We start from the raw sequence: 15,142 nt of genomic DNA, 5'->3' as shown, positions 1-15,142 counted from the left end.
GTCACTGGAATGTCGGGATTTATTTATTATAGCAGCTAACGTTACCTTAGCTGATATAGCAGTGATAAATAGCAACTTACACTTGACCTTGATGTCCAAAGAATATTAAGTAGTGGTAGAGAATACCAGCCACTCCTCAGAAGGAAGGTTGGGTAATCTACTTCCTTAGTGATACCACCTCAGAAACCCAAGGAGGGGTCGTTATGAGTTGGATCCAACTTGACAGCAGTGAGTTTGGTTTTTCTTTGGTGGTAGAGAATATGGATAACTAAAAATGTCAGCCCCAACTGAACTCCAGAAGACTTTTGTCATATGAAAGTGTGGAGTCAGTTGCCAGATGGTCTTGTTACTTTGAGAGGAGCCAAATATCCAGATTTTTAAAATATATAGTATCTTAATTTTTAGCTGTTAATGCCACTAAAAAAAAAAAAAAAAAAATCAACAAAGCCAAACAAAACAATCATCAAGCCCTTTTTGCCACATTGTACCCTCTAGGTTCCATGCCAAAGTCAGGGGATCCCTTGATAATTCTGGTATCAAATGAAAAGATAAGCCTCTGTTAAGCATCAACCATGTTTCATCAGACATTTTACCCCTGCTACACAGCCTTGCAGCACAGACTTACAGCTCAGAACAACTTATCCTCACTCAAAAACCTTCCATTTGAACAGAATCTATGTCTTTTTTAGAGCTCAGAGTTCAAGACATCCCAAATCCAGCTCTACCTAATCTCCTGCAGCATCTTTCTCCAGTTTTATCATACTCTACTCTCTTATGCTCCTTTCCAACTCTGTGTTTTGCTCAAGTTGCTTCCTTACCCCAGAACAAATGCACCTCATTGTTCAAAGTTCAGCTGATGGACAGTGTCATGGCTAATATTATGTGTCAACTTGGCTAGGCCACGTTTCTCAGTGATTTGGCAGACATTTTATTATCATCTTTCATTTTGTTATCTGATTTGACTAGCCAATCAATTGAAAGGGAGTTTCCTTGGGGGTGTGCCTATAGCCAATATATATGAGTATTCTGGCAAAGATATTTCTCTCTCTCTCTTTCTCTCTCTCTCTCTCTCTCTTGATCCTCCATCCAATGCGTTATCCTCTGACCTGTCATTTTTGAGATGTGAGCCAGCACCCTGCTATCTGACCTGTAGATTTTGGGTTTGCCAGTCCCTACAATCACATGAGTCAGGAGATGCCTCCAACCTCTTATCTGACCCATGAACTTGGGACTTGCCAGCCTCCACAATTGCATAAGCTATTTCCTTGAAATAATTACCAATATCTATATATGTTTATATATACACTTCTTTGGTTTTGCTACCCTAGTGAACCCAGACTAAAACAAGCAACACAGGGGAAGGATCTGAGAAACCAAGAAAACCTGCCTTCAGAATCTGTCTTGAATATTTACTGCGGAACTTTGCCAAGTCATCTAAACCTCTCTAAACCTCTCACCATACAGGCTGAAATGCTAGGTGCACCCAGCTATCTATTCAGCTAGTTCAGAGGTCAGCAAACTTTTTCTGGAAAGGGCCAGATAGCAAATATTTTTAGCTTTACCAGACTTAGGTCTCTGTGGTAGTGTCATGGGAAATAAATAAACAAATAAGCCTGGCTGTGTTTCAATAACTTTAGGGAAATTTTAATTTTGTATAATTTTTGTGTGACATGAAATATTATTTTTCTTTTGCTTTTTTCAACCATTAAGAAAAATGTGTACGAACTGTGGAATTTGCTCTGGAAACTTTTGCCCAGAACCATTAAATAAGAAAAAAAAACAAAAAACTCTTTTCTTAGCTCACGGACTGAACAAAAACAGATGTTAGGCCAGATTTGGCCTATGGGCTACAATTTATAGACTCCTGAACTAGTTCATGGACATGTGACCCAATCTTGGTCAATGGGACCTGTGGGAAAGCTTTCTGGAGGGACTTTGTGAGAAACTTTTCTCCCGAGGTAAAAGAAACAATGAGAGAAAACATCCTTGTCTTAGTTACCTAATGTTGCTGTAACAAAAAAATACCTCAAATTAGTGGCTTGAAAGAACAGAAATTTATTTCTTGACAATTCTGGAGGCTAAAAGTCTGAATTCTAGGGAGAGACCCTTTCTTGTTAGTAGCCCTGGGAGCTTCTTGGTATTCCTTGGTGCTTCAACAATTTCTCTCAGAAAGATCAGCAAAAGGCCGGTCCCCGTGAGGTGGAAGTTAAAGATGTCCTAAACATCCAAACTACCATGCCACTCCATCATTTCAGACATTAACTCCTTCTCCTCCTCCCAGTAATTTCCCCCATCTTAGGGTTCTGTATTTCACTGTAACTCCTCACAGAACTCACAGACACCCAAGGGATCGTCTCACGTAGTGGTGGTGGAGGCTGGCAGGCTGGCGAGTCCCAGGTCCGTGAGTGGGTCTGGAGGGTCCTCCCAGTTCTCAGGGTCTGATGAACCTCGATCAGCACATCAGATGACGGCTGCTGTCCCAAATCCAGGGGTGAGATGACGATGAGCCAAAACATAAAACCGGAGCAAGAGGAGGGTGAACCTTCCCAGGAGATTCGGAGCAAGAGGAGGGTGAACCTTCCCAGGAGATTCGTAGTATACCCTCAGGGAAGCTAAGGGTGGTGATTTGAATTATACCCTCCAGCAAAGCACAACTCAAGATAAATTCCACCTGTGTTGCCCCAACAGAAATAACTTAAGTGGATGGCTTTAACAATCAGCAGCTCAAGGCAAATCCCATCACAGAGCTGATTGCCAGTCATTATAGGAACGACTACTACCAGCTACCCAGCCAAGTTGATATCTGACCTTAACTACCACACCACCCCAAACAGGCATGGATAATAGGATTTACAATACATCACAGAATGAAGGACAATGGCTAGAAGGGCCACATCAAGCAATTCACCGCACTTCATATCTATTTTACCCCTGCATGCATGTATTAGGCACTCTAGTGGTTTAGTGCCTAAGACATTTGACTGCTAACCAGAAGACTGGTGGTTCAAACCCTCTGTGTCTGTTCTACTCTTTTTATAATTCAGATGTGATTGGGTTTAGGACGCAGCCTACTTTGTTATGGCCTCATTAACATAACAAAAGAAAAGCCCCTATTTCCAAACAGGGTCATATTTGCAGGTACAAGGGGTAGGATTTCAACACATATTTTGTTGTTGTTGTTGTTGTTGTTATGTGCCATGGAGTCGGCCCTGACTCATAGCGACCCCTCCTTGGGTTTCCGAGGCAGTGTCACTACAGAAGTAGGATTGCCCAACCTTCCTTCTGAGGAGTGGCTGGTGGGTTTGAACCACCAGCGTTCTGGTTAGCAGTCAAGTGCCTTAGGCACTACCAGAGCTCCTAAAGAAAGAGATGGCGGCCAGGCCTACATGGTGGAGAGTGACTGGTGGGTTTGAACTGCCAGCTTTGTACTTGGCAGGCAACTGCCTTAGGCCCAAAGCCATCCTCTAGGGCCAATATTTTAGGGGTACATAACTCAGTCTATACCACCCTTCTTCCTGAGCAAGTCTTTGTCTTCTTCACGTAATACTATCTTGGACCGTGACTTACATGACCTCATGACTTAGCCAGGATGTTGAGAGAGGAGGGAAAAATATCCTGGATCTTTATTTATATCATCAAATTGCCTAAAAGAAACCCTAAAACCACTGACTCTAGACTTCTTTTTCCCTAAGAAAATGAATTTTCCTCATTGTTCATGCTATATGTAACTAGATGCTTTGTAGTGGTACACTGAGTCGAGAGAACAGCGGGCAGTCTGAGCTGGGTGTAGGCAAGAGAGTGCATGTAGAGAATTTAAAAATGATAACAAGACTAACAAACATTCATCACTATGCATCAGCAGGGAGAGCCCTGGTGGCTCAGTGGTTGAACTTTCAGTTGCTAACCAGGTTGGTAGTTTGAACCCACCAGCTGTTTCACAGGAGAAAGATGTAGCGGTCTGCTTCCTTAAAGATTTACAGCCTTGGAAACCCTATGGAGTTGTTCTACTCTGTACTATATGAATCTGAATAGACTCAACGGCAGTGTGTTTCATTTGGGTTTTTATGTACCAACAATTCTAAACAATGCCAGTGATAAAATTACCCCCCTTGCCAAGGTCAACCAATCCCATCACAACTGGATCTTGGTACCTCACTAGGATGTTGTCACTTGCATGGAAGGGTTTCTAACAAATATACATGACCCAGCACCAAGTGTAATATCTTGACTTTATATAAATTTTGCTGCAGTGTTGAGTAATCCATGATACACACACATGCATACATGTGAACCCACATAGCTATGAGTCATACTATAATTGAATTGTACTGAGCATTTGGCTTGAAAAAATGAAGAATATTCTTAGATTTCTGCCACCTGACATTTCTAAAACCCACAATGGAATCATGAGCCTTTTATTGTGTAGTTGCCTTACATACCTTTACAATCATTTCTCAAGGCCTGGCTGCATTTGGCAGGATGGTCCTGGGAAAAGACACATCTGCTTTAAGTAAATAAAGAAGAATCAATATAAATTTAAAACAACTCATTTGAATTTACTAAAGAAATGAAAGTATCCAAAATAAGAAAACAAGTCCAACTTATAAAAATGTAGAAAAAATACCCAGGATTGAGAAGCATGTGAAGTGGCAGTGAATAAACTACTAGAGCTGGCACAGCTCCTATAAGGTGAGCATCATTCCCCCTGGCTCTGCTCCAAGACCCCAGACCATTAGTCATGACAATGATTTAGCACATTCTAGAACCATTTTCCAAGGAGCTTTGGTGGTGTAGTGATTAAGCCAATTGGCTGCTAATTGCCACCCAAAGGTCAGTGGTTTGAACCTACCAGCCACTCCACAAAAGAAGTATGAGGCAATCTACTTCCATAAAGATTTACAGCCTTGGAAACCCAATGAGGGTTGCTATGAGTTGGAGTCAACTCGATGGCAGTGAGCTTGGTATTTGGTTTAGAATCGTTTACTATTGCAAATGTGTGCACATGATTTAAACACCAAGCCTCAAGTTCTAGCAAGGTTCTTTCTCAGCTGCATTTCCACTGTGCAATAAAATCATACACACACATTCACTCACACACACATACACATATTTACAAAAATACACATGTAGATAAATAAAAATACACCCACATACATGTACATATATATGCAACAAATATATATATGCACAAGCACACATATACACATATGCTCATGCATATACACACCATCACCAACACACATGTACACACATGCACGCATATGCTTATACATGTAAGCAAAAGCACATGGGCACTCAAGCACATATACACATATACATGTACATAAATAATCAAAGACTCATTGCATGCACACATATATACACGAAACAAGCACACAACCATACTCATATCCCTCAGCTCCTGAAAATTAAATTTTTGTTTAATTTAATATAACAGAGTGGTCAAGATTGTTCAAAATTCAAATAGAGCTGATTTGAAACTTGGTTACATCTCTTTCTAGATATATAATATATGGCAAGTTATTTAATTTCTCTGAACATTAGTTCTCAAATATAAAATGGGGTAAAAAAAGTTCCTTTCTGATATGATTGCTGTGTGAATTAAATGAAATAATATTTATAAATGCTCTGCACAGTCCCTGTCACTTAAGTTCTGAGTATATATTGTTATTATCATCATCATCATAATTTTCTATCCTCATTCACATCTAAGCAACCACTTAAAATAATCAGGACATTGACTTGAAACAGTGCTTATGGTTTACCTGCTTCATCAGGTAAACAGAACAAAAGGGCTCCTCATAGTTCCACTTATCAAAGTAGGTGAGGGCACATTGTCTATGGGTAGAAATAGGTTCCTGCCCCCAAGGCCCTTTCCCTCAGCCTCTCCTGCCTCCTACCTGCTTGATCTCACCTTCCTGCAGCATCATTGCTCTATTGAGCATGGACATTACTCCCAGACACAGGCCCCAGTTCCTCCAGAAGGATTCTGTTAATGTGCATTTCCCTGAATCAAAGAAAGCCATTCTCACTTCGGGAGGTGTTACGGGTTGAATTGTGTCCCTCAAAAGATGTGTTGACGTCCTGAACCCATAGAGCCTGTGAATGTGATCTTATTTGGAAATACAGTCTTTGCAGATATAATCAAGTTCAGAAGAGGCCATACTGGAAGAGGTTGGGCCCTAATCCAATGACTAGTATCTTTATATGATACAGATACACACAGGAAGAACACCATGTGACTATGGAGAGATCAGGGTGATGTATCTACAAGCCAATGAACACCAAGGGTTGCTCGGAATCACCAGAAGCTGGGAGGAGGCAAGCAAAGAGTCTTCCCTAGAGTCTTCTGAGAGAGCACGGCCTTGCTGATACCTTGTTTTTGGACATCTGACCTTCAGAACTATAAGAGAATAGATGTCTGTTGTTCAAGGCCGCCGTTTGTGGAACTTTATTGTAGCAGCCCTAGGAATTGACTATGTTGCTTGACCTGAAAGGATGCTCAGTTCAGCCTTTGGGGCTCCAGCAGGGGGAGCCAGCCAGGAAGGAGGAGATAAATGGGCCCTTCATCCTGTGACCTGACAGTGGAGAAGATGTGATGCCAGCCAGAAAAGGCAGATCCCAGACTTGAGCAGGGGGTCCACATCAGAGAAAGGCATCAAGAGAATGAGTGGGCTAGAAACGGTAAATGGCAGGGCAGAGATCAATGATGAGAAGAGAGAACAAGGACATTTTCATGAAATGTCTTAAAACCTGCTGAGGGCTGACTCTTATAACCAGTGTGAACCTTCAAGGGAGCATATTCATTATCTCTCTCTCTCTCGCTATCTCTCTATCTCTATCTCTTTCCCATTTTCTATGAGCACATTAAAAAAAATTGCTATATTTTTCTATTATTTTATGAACTAAAATTAAAAATAGTTTAAAAACAGTTTATTATTAACTGAATCCAAACATCAGTATCTTGACTAAGACTTACAATAAGCATTCTGCTATCATCTTGCTTTTCAGAGGTGCCATTCTGGGTGGCACAAATGGTTTGTGCTTGACTGCTAACCTAAAGGTTGGTGGTTGAAACCCAGCCAGTAGCACCACAGAAGAAAGGCCTGGCAATGTGCTTCCATAAAGATTGAAGCCAAGGAAACTGTATGGAGAATCTCTCCTCTGTAACACATGGGCTTGCCATGAGTCAGAATTGACTCAATGGCAATGAGTTTGGCTTTTTAATTTGGGTTCTTTTCAGAGGGCAGAGGCAGGCACTAAATAAATAAATAACATAAGATAAAATCAAACAAAATAAAATCCCGTAAGGCAAACTCCTGAAAAATCCACCCCATTTGGTCTCCTGAATGGCAGTAAGGATTATCGTCATTTTTGAAATTGCCTTAATGCTTTCTAATTTATCTGCCACTCGCTGGTTTTTCCTGAAACTTGTAATCATTTGGTGTTTAACAATTACAGATAAAACATCACTGAAATCTAAGAGCAAAGCAGTTTCAAATGGAGATAATGGATCTAGGCTCTGAACCAGGGCCCTACTTTGGCTGGATGCTCCCGGGAAAAGAGTCAGGAAAGTCAGAGAGAAGAAAGCCTATAAGAGGGCCTGGCTTTAGTGCCTAGGAGATGGTGGGTACCTCCAAACACAAGCAATTTAGGGCTTATCGTTAATGGTAGTTTTATATTCAAAACAAAAAACAAGCATCATGTCATTTGAGGAACATCTATTAAAAATATGAATGCTGACATGTATTTATATTTTTCCATCTGGCTTTGCCCTATAAGCTCAGTTTCCTCTGTCCTATCACCATGACACTGTTTCTATGTCTCATCCACAAAGGCCTCTCAATGACAGCTGCACCATTAAGAAGTAGACATGCTTCTGTTTATCTATCGTCAGTCATGAGAAAAATTGCTCTATATCTCAACTGGTTTAACTTACCTGACTAGTACAGCAAAACTGTCCCATCCAGACCAGGGAAAACTAGGTAAGCAGAACTCTTTGCAAAATGCGTTGTAAGGAGAGACTTTGTTTGCAACCAGTAAGCCAACAGGAAAACTTGCTCTATCAAATGAGACCAAATAAGCCATCCACAAAATTATAAAAGAAAATGTGGCACCATTGACTCAGTAAGTAGAAGAATTAGAGGTTTAGCTTTAAAAATTCAGTGGTAGTCCTGTGGTGCAGTCCTAAGGCTTTTGACTGCTAACCAGAAGGCTGGTGGTTCAAACCCACCAGCCACTCCTTGGAAGGAAGATTGGGTGATCTACTTCCATAAGGACACTGCCTCAGAAACCCAAGGAGGGGTCTCTGAATCTCAATCAACTAGATGGCATTGAGTTTGGTTTTTGGTTTGGTTAGTCCTGAAATGATGTGATGAGAAGGGTACTGCATCTCTGTGATCTTCCTTCCAAAACCCATAACCCAGTCAAACCATGAGAAAAACATTAGTCAAATTTAAATTGAGAGGCTTTCTACCAAATACTTGGTGAGTACCCTCAAAAATCATCAAAGTCATCAAAACTCAGGGAATTATAAGAAACTGTCACAGAGAAGCAGAGGCTAAGGAGACATTGTGACTAATTGCAATGTGATCCTAAATGGCATCCTGAAATAGAAAAGAGACATTGGCAGAAAACCAGTGAAATCCAAATAAAGTGTGAGATGGGGTTTAGTTAATAGTCATGTACAAATGTTGGTTCCTTAGCTGTGACATGCAGGGTAGGAATGTAAGATATTAACACTGGGGAAAAACTGGGTGAAGGGTCTTATGGATTAAATTGCATTCCCCAAAAATATATAGAAATATTACTTGCTCTACCAGTGAATGTGACCTTGTTTGGAGAAAGAGAATTTTTCTTTGCAGATGTTATTAGTTGAACTAAAGAAGGCATATCTGAGTAGGGCAGGTCCTAGTCCTAATTCCTCTGAGTGGTGTCTTATAAAACAAAAGGACAGACATGGACAGAGAGTCACGCACAGAGGAAAGGCATTTTTACCAAAATGTACCAACAAATTTGTACTTGTTTACCTCACCAAACTCACTGCCGCCAAGTGGTTTTGACTCATAGTGACCTTTCCTTGGGTTTCTGAGGTGATATCTCTATGGAAGCAGATTGTTCAGTCTTCCTTCCGAGGAGTGGCTGGTGGGTTTGAACCCCCAGGCTTCTTATTAGCAGTCAAGTGCCTTAGGCACTACCCCACCAGAGTTCCCATTGTTTACCTAGTGCTCTTAATTGAATTATTGCCTAAGGCACTTGACTGCTAACCAGAAGCCTGGAGGTTCAAACCCACCAGCCACTCCTTGGAAGGAAGATGGGGCAATCTACTTGTGTAGTGATACTGCCTCAGAAACCCAAGGAGGGGTCGCTATGAGTCAGGTCCAACTTGACGGCACACAACAACAACAACAACAAAAGCAGGCTACATACCTACTTTAGTACTAGACATGATAGACAAAATTCATCTGTAAATAAAGCATAACTGACGGAAGAGTGTGGATGTTTAGTAGTTGATTTCATTTACATGTCTGTGGGGCCTGGCTGTCTGGATGTCACAGCCATAGTCAGGTCCTTTCATCCGTCCTTTGGGAGTAGTCCCCAAAGTCCTAGCAGAGAGTCCATAAGAAACTCAAGAACTCAGACTTGATGTCATGCATGTGACTCCTTCATTCATTCTTCATTTCACGCACTCACTCATCCATTTGATTAATTTCATTTATAAAACATTCAAAAACCTTCCATTACCTACTACATGCCTGGCACTATGCTGGACCCTTATCCCTATTCAAACTGTTTTAATAATTGATCATCACAGAGTAGCTAAGACCATGTTCTTTCAGGCTAGGTTCAAATCCTGGCTTCTCTGTCTGGTTGTTTTATGAATTTGGGCAAATAATATAAATCTTTAAGACAACTTCATTTATAAATGGGAATAATAACAGTGGGACTTTTCTTGTGTTATTTTTGGGAGTTAATACAGGTGATTTGTTGAGCACACACATTGTCAGCTATTATTACTTATCTACATTAAAAACCCCAAGTGCTCCAGATGATTAATATAATTGCTATCAATAAGTTGTCAAAGCCAAAAAAAAGAAAAAAAATGCCGTCCAGTCAATTAGACTCATAGTGACCCCTCCTTGGGTTTCTGAAGCAGTATCTTTATGTAAATAGGTTACCCAATCTTCCTTCCGTCAATAAGTTGTACACCTGTAAAATTTTGAATTAGCAAATGTTATGTGATAGATATATTTACAGCAATGACAAAAAAAGAGAGAGAGTGTGTGTGTAGCTGCCAAGGCTGCTTATGGATAGCCAAAAGCCTCAGGGAATTTGGTTTCTTGGTTTGGAAGCTTAGAGTCATGGTTTTATGGAACATCCCAGTTAACTGGCCTAATAAATGTTTAGTGCTTCTATTCTACCCCCTAGTTTGTTGTATAGTACCTGTGGTCTTAAAGGCTTATTAGTCGGCATCCAAGGCACAATTGGTCTCTACCTGACAGGAGCAACAAAAGAAGGAACATCAGGAATAGAAGAAGGACATGGAAAGTGTGGGTAATTGCCTTCGTGAACAACTGCCTCCTTTGCCATGAGACCAGAAGAACTAGATGGTGCTCAGCTACCATTACTAAGCAGTTTGATCAAAGATTCCAGAAAATAATCCAGATCAAAAGGAGAGAAATGCAGAATAGAATTTCAAATTTTGATGGACCCAGACTTTCTGGAGCTATGAAGGCTGTATGAATTCCTGACACTATTCCCCTGAGATAATTGTTAAACCTTAAATGAAAACCATCCCGAGGTCTTCTTAAAACCAAACAGTAGTTTAGCTTAAGTAGTAAAGAATGTCTGGCTTGATTATTGTGCTCTTTTAAGATATATCTACATGGTAACAAACTGACAATAGCAACTGAAAGAATAGATAGGAAATGGGGTAATTAGTTTATGTCAATGGGAGAGGAGCAATTTAGAAAAAGAGGCTGAGAATGGTTGTACAACTTGAGGAATTTAATCAATGTCACTGAATTGTATTTGTAGAAATTGTTGAATTGGTGTGTTACGTTGTGTATAGGAGGAGCTCTGGTGGTACAGTGCCTAAGGCATGACTGCTAACCAGAAGGCTTGAGGTTCAAACCCACCAGGCACTCCTTGGAAGGAAGATGGGGCAATCTATTTCCGTAGTGATATTGCCTCATAAATCCAAGGAGGGATCGCTATGAATCGAAATCAACTCAACAGCAGCGAGTTTGGTTTTTTTGGTTTAATTCTCAACAACAACAACAAAAATAAAATAAATTATTTTAAAAAAAGTTGAGTGATTAAATCAGAGCATGAATAATGGGGACAGATCATTTTTCTGCCATTTAGTTGTTGGGTAGTATCTTAGTTATCTAATGCTGCTGTGATAGAAATACCACACGTATATGGCTTTAACAAATAAATATATTCTCTCATAGTTTAGAAGGCTAGAAGTTTGAATTCAGGATTCCAGGTTCAGGGGAAGGCTTTCTCTCTGTGTTGGTTCTGAGGGAAATTCTTTGTCTCCTTTCAACATCTGTGGGTCCAGTGTTCTTTGGAAATATCCATGTGTCTTGGCATCAATCTTCTCCTGGGTCTAGGAGGTTCTCAGCACAGGGAGGCCAGGTCCGAAGGACACACTCCACTCCCAGCTGGTTCTTCCTTCTTGGAGGTTGTCAGGTCCTTCCATCTCTGCTCACTTCTCTCACCTTTTATCTCTTGTAAGATAAAAAGTGGTGCAGGCCACACCCCAGGGAAACTCTCCTTATATCAAATCAGGGCTGCAACTTGAGTAAGGGTGTTGCATCCCACCCTAACCCCCTTATAACTGATCATATCATGGGGGATGATTACATCATTGTATAACTGCCTAATTACATCATTACACTACTGTCAAACCACTAAAAATCATGGCCTAGTCAAGTTGACATATATTTTAGGGGGACACAATTCGATCTATGACAGGTAATCTTGACTTTATTTAATAACTACACTGGGACTCAGTTTTCTTGTCTGAAAAGAGCATGGAAGTGTTGTGCACATTAGGATTTGAAGAGGCTAAAATGAGATAATACATGTAACAAACCCTCCAAAGTGCCTGGAACAGGACAAGATCTCAGCAACTGATAGCTTTAATTTCTTAAGTCTGATTATAAATGTGACAGCCACAGAACAAGACGTTCAAGGAAAGAAGTGAGGCATAATATCATAAGAAGATGGCTAAAGCGAGATAGTGCTAGGGAGGCATTTCTAGCTCCTCATGAGTGGCGATGAAAGGCTTCCTTGAGGATCGCAGAGCAGACAACCCAACATGAATCAACTATTACCATCTGCTTGAAGTTTCTCAAGCTATTTTCTTGGCATTTATGTTGCTTCTATTCCTTAGCCTGATAGCCAAGACTCAGCACTACCCCCAATGGACCTTCCTGACCTGATTTTTTTGCTGCATCAATGCTTCAGTCACACTGGACCATCTTCCCCATTTCCTTCATTCCCATATTTTCTCTGTGCATCAGGTCATTTGTACCTTTGACATTTCCTGCCCTAACTTACAGTCCCACTTACAGTCCACTTGTACATTGTTCAAATTCTACCTAGTCTTCTAGCTTGAACTTAATTATCATGTGTTATGAATTGGATTGTGTCCTCCCAAAATATGTATTGAAATCCTGGCCCTTAGACCTATAAATGATAGTCCCATGATGGCAGTTCATACTCACTCAGTGGCTCCGAGGAAGAAAAGTCTGGCAATCTGCTTCTGTAAAGATTATAGCCAGGAAAACCCTATGGCCAGTTCTACGCTACACCACATGGAGTCACATGAGTTGGAATTAACTCAATGGTAATGAATTTGGTTTCTTGGTTTTATATCTATAAATGTCCCTGGGTAATCCAAATGGTTAAGTGCTCAGCTACTAACTAAAATTTGGCAGTTCTAATCCACCCAGAAACTCCTCAGAAAAAGGGCTTGTCAATCTACTTCCAGAAGGTCACAGTTCTGCTTTGCAACAAATAGAGTCATCATGAGTCAGAATCGATTCAACAGGAACTGGTCTGTTGTTGGGTTTTTTTTTTTTTTTGTGTGTGTGTGTTTTATACCTCAGAAGGAGGGTTGGACAATCTACTTCTGTAGTGATACTGCTTTGGAAACCCACGGAGGGGTCACTAGGAGTCGGGTCCAACTCAACAGCACATAACAACAACAACATACCTGTAAATATGATCCTGTTTGGAAACAGGATTTTCTCTTTTGTGTTAATTAGATCATACCCTAGTAGGGTGGCTTCTAAATCTAATCACATCTCAGTTCTACAAAGAGCAGCATAGACACGCACATCCAGAGATGAAGAAGACCAAAAAGGAGACAGGTGTAACTACTATGGTTTCCAGGAGCTTTTGGAAGCCGAAATAGGCAAGGAAGGACCTCCCCTTAGAGGCACACACTCGGTTTGGACTTCTAACCTCTGTAACTGTGAGGAAATAAGTTCGTGTTCTTTAAAGCCACAGCTTGTGGTATTTCTGTTAGAGCAGCATTAGGAAAATAAGAAGACTTTTAAAGGAAGTTTTCCCTGGTTCTTCTAATTGAAAGTAATTTTTGCTTGCTCTCCACTTTTATATCTTTCTCTCTTTTCTTTATATATCTCTTAAGGTACGCACCACTCTTCCCCTAGTTTTTGGGAAATGTTTTAACTCCATATTACATCACAAGTTTTGTGTGGGCATAATTCATATCAGACTCCATCTCTTTGCCAGGAAAACTCCAGGAAAGTGTTTTCCATACAGGCATTTCAAAAAATTTATTGACTGTTTTGGACTAAAAGGATCACCCACAAAAACTACACACACACATAAAATATGATGTACTAGCCCAGTAAACCTCAAATATCCGCACTATAATAAAAGGGATAATCAGCTGTTGTTGAATTACCTCCAACTCATGGCAACCCCATATACAAGTCCAAGTACAACTGTGCTCCACAGGGTTTTCAACGGCTGATTTTTCAGAAGAAGATTGCCATGCTTTTCTTCTGAGGCACCTATGTGGGGAGTCGAACCTCCAACCTTTTGTTTAGCAGATGAGTGCCTTAACCACCCAGGGACTCCAGGAAAGAGGATGAAGAAGTTGAATTCTGTGTCAGTGGTTTGGTTCTGCTGCATAGGCTTTCTGCCAGCATAGCCTTTCTAAGGAAGCAATGGTGCGCATGGAGTCACACTGCAGAACTTGAACAAGGGGCTTCACCCAGCTCCCTGAAATGAAAGCTCATGGCTCTGGCACAAACCACCAGCTCAAATGGCTACTGCAGGGTGTGAATAAATCAAGCTTCAGATTTACCTAAACTTCAAGGGCTATTGGAGCATACTTCTATTGCTGTGGCTTAGACTTTTCTAGCGGATAAAAGAATTGTTAAAATAAAGATTTGCCTTCAGTCTTCCCAAATCTCTCAGGAAGTCTACCAATGCCTACCATCCTGAGAAGACTCCTAAAAGAGAGAAAAAAGGAAGGAGAAAAAGAAGGAGGGAGGATGGCAGGGAGAGAGGAAGAAGAGGAGGAAAGAAGGGAGGGGATTTAGCTAGCAGTGGGTACTTATAACCACCACTTCTTAAATTTTAGTCTTCATTTGATGGGCTTCAACTAACTGAAATCGTCATTTGGACTATAAAGATATGCTTAATATATCCAGCTAAAACTGATATGTTTAAGGTAAGGAAACTGACACCTTCTGGTTATAAAGTCAAACATTTACTTCTAGTGTAAAAGGACTCATTAAAGTCCAATAAACTTTAAAAAAAAAAAAAAAAACTCACTGCCATCAAGCTGATTTGATTCATGGTGACCCCTCCTTGGGTTTCCAAGGCAGTATCTCTACAGAAGAAGATTGCCCAATCTTCCTTCCAAGGAGTGGCTGGTGGGTTTGAACTGTTGGCCTTCTGGTTAGCAATCAAATGCCTTAGGCAGTACGCCACGGGGGCTCCCTAAAGTCCAATAGGACTTGAGTCATAAAACCAAGGCAAGCCTCAAATCAGGGTCCTAAAGTTCAATGTTGTTGTTGTTGTTATGTGCCGTCGAGTCAAACCCGACTCATAGCGACCCCTCCTTGGGTTTCCAAGGCAGTATCACTATGGA

The sequence above is a fragment of the Orycteropus afer genome, unplaced genomic scaffold (assembly GCF_000298275.1).
Source record: "Orycteropus afer afer isolate SDZICR_OR568_19922 unplaced genomic scaffold, OryAfe1.0 scaffold00005, whole genome shotgun sequence".
Lineage (NCBI taxonomy): Eukaryota > Metazoa > Chordata > Mammalia > Tubulidentata > Orycteropodidae > Orycteropus > Orycteropus afer.
This window is presented reverse-complemented; position numbering follows the sequence as displayed.